Below are 4,963 nucleotides of genomic sequence, written 5' to 3'. Positions count from 1 at the left end.
CCGTGTTAGGGAAATGTTTTCTGCATTTAAATAAGTTGTGAAGAGCTCATTTGTTTGGCTATTAAAACATCTAAGTATTACTGTGATTATTATTTGCTAATATTCTTAGTTATTACAAGTAAGAGTGGTCAGTTGGGAGTATGTATTATCTGAAAATACAAACAATGAAATACTCTTCTTTCTAATGGGCTTTAAGAGAGGGGTAATTTTTGGCGATAAATATGTCAAATATATTCATTGTCATTAGTGTTATTGCGTAAAAGACAACATGAGGATAGAAAAATTTCCTTTTAAAGGAATACAATGTGTTCAAAAGAAGATTTGCATTATATATGGTTCATTTTTACAAGTCACCTGTTTTATTGTGAACACTCATGATTGTAAAAGGAAGTGAATGTGGCAGTTGTGACGGAAAGTATGAGAAGTTTGTGCAAGTGTGTATGTATGAACTGGACTATCTCCTCGACAGTCTTTGTCGATACCCACATTTTGCGAACTGCCTGTGAGAAGCTGGCGACATTTCTGCTCGAAATTCACGGGGCAGCTACTTACTTTTGTTTCAGCACCAAGGGCCCGTGCCATCTCGGAGATGTCCGCTCTGCACTCCTTCATAGATATCTGTTATGATCTAGTCCCATTTAAGAAGGTGGCATTTATCATTTTCCAATAACTCAATTTGATTGTCTCAGCAGCAGATGATAACTGGAGAAGCAAGCTACAGGGAAATTAACTGGCAGCCTATAGAAAACGTGTCCTCCACCCTCTGAAAACATGGGACTATGAAACCTATAGATCTATAAAAAGTAGTAGTAAAAGTAGTCTTACATTAGCTATGTTGTTTGTAGATTATGAAGTGGGATGCAGGGAGCATTTACTTCACATCTGGCCATTCTAGGACTGGTGTGCATGATATTCTAGACGCATTAATTTTGCTATATAATCACATTCAACACTGCTTCAACTTTGCAGTGCACTAATTACAGAGATGCACTGCAACACATGTTGAGATACACTTCTTTGCTTATTTTAAAATTTAAATGATTGACTCATATACAAGCTCCAGATCCACACAGCACTGACAGAGCTCTTTCAGAAAAGGCTTTTTACATTTTATATCTATGTTAGGTACCACACTACATTTTAGTTCTTTTGCTGTTAAGTGGAAGACTCACCGATCACAACACATAAAAGCAGAGATCCTAGTTCAGGAATTAAATGTCAAAATGCTGCAACACCTTCACTTACATCTTCACTGTGCTTCTGACTTAACTGCCTGCATAGGTGACAATCAAACTGACCAGGAGGACAGGTAGCAGTTCAACTGTCATCTTACAAGTACTTTAAAGCAATGGAAGTTCTTCACTGTGATAAAAAGGCCGGGTGCTAAGTACACTGTTTTTCGGCACTTTCAGTTGTACATAATAGTGCGTGGATGTTTTATAGGTGTTTTGAATTTAATTCTACAGGAACCTGCTAAACAGTGTGTAACCAACTAGCCTAAGGGCTTCAAATAACTGGCACAAAATAAGGCAATAGAGCCTTAACCACTGTTTATACTGCCTTTACCTCTCCTCTTATCAGTGGATCTAGAAAGTAATCATAGCACTTCACTTGTTCCACGTTCTATCACATTACAGCCTTATTATGAAATGGATTAAACTCATTTGCAATCTCAAAATTATATACATAAAACCACTTAATGACAATTATGGGGTATTTTAAGGAAATTCCTGCAAATGCAAATATATTAAAAATTTAAAAAACAAACAAATATATAACGTATGACACAGCAAAGACGGTGAATATATATTACATTTATTTTTGTTTTTCATTTTTTGACTTGGATGTGCATCAGGATTTAATCAATTCTTCCTGTGCTCATGCTCAGTTTCTTCATCTCCAATTTCTTGTAATTTTGCCTTACATTTTTTGAGTAATCTTGCTGATGTAGCCCTGCTGGCCTAGTGGGTGGGGTATTATCCTAAATCCAGTGTATTAAAATACAAAGAGGCACATTGCCAGATTTATTCTACTTCCTAAAACAAGGAAACACAGCCTCATCGCTCATTTTCCATGATAACCAGCAACTCTTTGTGAGGTATGGCATGGCAGATGTTAATACATCGTCAGGAAGTGCATAAACAACATTAGTGAGTATCATTACATGACAACTTGAGCACAATAGAGTGAATCTCATGTCCATGCATGTTCTTCAGTTGTACTTCAACTACACAGTGACCATTATAACACTATCTGAACACCTGCTCACACTGACCATGGTAAACCAGAAGTTGCTGAAGTTTCACAAACATATCACTTGCATCACCAAATACAATACACTGTCACATTCATTTAAAGCACATAATTGAACCATGTTTACATTTGTTGCAGCATTTGCATCTCCTCTTCCCTCAACAACACATTATACTTGAAAATATTCTTGAGCCTGATTAACTTACCTAAAATGTCATTTGTGCGTCATTAGCATTGATACTGTACTTGAAGCTCACTTTACCTGCTAGCAACATGCCCATTAGCCTAGCAAGACCACGTTGAAGTTACAATCTCATTTTAAGCAAAATCACGGTGGCCCTGATAGGCCAAACGGACTGCAACTTGAGAGAACACCAGCAATAAGAAAAATGCTGCAAAAGCACACAAAACACAATGGAAATAGGAAAAACGACAACAGAAATAGGAAAGAACAGATTTCCAAAAGCACAGGGGAAGTGTTTCTGGGGAGACAATAACCCGCCGGACCAGTTGCAGGAACCAAAATACGCTAAGAAATGTGCTGGGAGACACTTACAAGAAGTGGAGGATCTATCGGTTTTGTGAGGAAAACCTAACACCGGTAAGTGTGTTAGCTTAACTATTAGCTAAAAATCCATCATCAATATTGTATGAATCATGATAAAACACACCTACCATGTTTTGAGTTCCTGCAACTGGTCAGTCGGGTTATTGTCTCCCCAGAAACACTTACCTTGTATTTTTTCCTATTTCTGTTTTCGTTTTTCCTATTTCCATTGTGTTTTGTGTGCCTTTGCAGTGTTTTTCTTCTTGCTGGTGTTTTCTTAAGTTGCAGTCCGTTTGACCTCTCAGGGCCACTGTACAAAATACTTTAACATCACCCAGTTTCCAATGTTATAATTTACTTAATAGGTCCACAACAGTGTTAGGATTTCTACTGTGTTACATATGATTCTTTTTGAGGACTAGTAACTCACCTATGTTTTAAAGTAAAGAGGCACAGATCATGAGCTTCTTTGCCGCTTCGACTGCAGGATTTATTCTGAAGGCTTGTCTCTATGGGTGTTTACGTTCCTTCCAAGCGCTATACACTACCTAGCCTAACGGCATCTTTAGCTAATGCTACTGGCCAGAACATAAAGTGTAGTTAGATAACCACTGAATCAGTAATTAATAAAGACATAATAAATACAATTTTCAATTTTTTTTAAATCTTTTTTAAAAACATGCACTGAAATATAATCCCCATAGCTTATGAATTGTCTTTTTATTTTCAGACTTTTATTTTAATCCATATTTATGTCTTAAACACACATTTTTAACCTTTTACACTGAATGACACATGAAACTGAGCACATACTCAAATTTGGTTTTGGCTTAGCAAAGGAACAGGAAGTAAAGAAATATCTGAAGAGAGATAAAAGGTTTTTTTTTTTTCTAAAGAGGAAACACTGAAAGCAGAGATGGGAAGTTACAACTATGAAAGAGGTCAATGTGTGACACATCTTGAAGGGAAGATTCACGTTGTCTGCTGCAAGATAGGGAGTGACTGTTGTTCCGATTGAAGTGAAGAGGGTCATTACAGCACCAAAGTACAGGGGGGAGTAAAGTGATCATTGGTGGCAGAGTAGAAAGCAATGCCTGAGTGCAGGGCTGGATAATGGCCCGGGAACAGATCTCCTCAAAGCCTTAAAAACAAACACATGCATTCTGAAGTACAGCCAACAAGAAGTAACAACACAAAGAGGAGCCTGTACTCTAGCACAGCATTGCTTGAGCTGAATGTTAATGGCAGCTTGCTAGCAGTCTCATAATGGCATTGCTCAAATGCTTGTGTTTGTATGGTGGCTACGCTGCTAACCATTTATTGTGTCAATACAGCATGCAAACAAAGAGGTAGTTAGTACCAAGAACACAGTAATTCTAATGTTGCTGGAAATGTCATTAGCTTTATTAATTTAGTACCAAAGTATGTGGGGCTTTCCTCAAGGAAGCATGAATACTTCAACAAGGTCATACTTTCAACAAATGAAGATTGTTCCTAAATAAAGTATACTTTTTAGCTTGTATTTTCAACTATAAAGCCATATCATCATGTAACAATTTGGCTTAGTGATGTTTTCTTAATAAGTTAAAGCTGGCTTTGGATTATCATGCCCATTTTATTTTATAGATTAATGCATTGTTTGTTTTGTTTTCCATAAAAACTGGGCCCTGGTTTAACTCAGTGGGTTAGCTGGCGACCATATGTCGTATGGCCAGAGAGCAGTAGGCCCTTTGCTGAGTATCTTCCCCTCTTTCTCTCTCTCTTCCTGTTTTCCTGTCTATCTACACTTTCTCTATCCAATAAAGGCTAAAAGATCAAAAAATAATCTTAAAAAAATAAAGGGACAATTCTACAAATGTGATGTGTACAACTTGTCTGTGTCACTGCTCTCAAGAAACAAATTGTTTCCCTAAATATAAAAAATTGAAATATTAGTGCAATTACTAAACTATTGTTTTTAATATACGTAACTGTAACAGAATTATGAGCAATATAATGTGACTCAGAGGCTAGTCTAATGTCATCTGTAGCACAATATTAACCAACCTCAATATGTGTAGAAGTTTTATATCGTCATGCTAATTATAATCACTGCTTATCATGAATGTAAGCAGCTCTGATATAATACATTTGCTAAGTTGATTCTCTTAAGTAACTGGAAAC

The sequence above is a fragment of the Rhamphochromis sp. 'chilingali' genome (genome assembly GCF_963969265.1).
Source record: "Rhamphochromis sp. 'chilingali' genome assembly, chromosome: 4".
Classification (NCBI taxonomy): domain Eukaryota; kingdom Metazoa; phylum Chordata; class Actinopteri; order Cichliformes; family Cichlidae; genus Rhamphochromis; species Rhamphochromis sp. 'chilingali'.
This window is presented reverse-complemented; position numbering follows the sequence as displayed.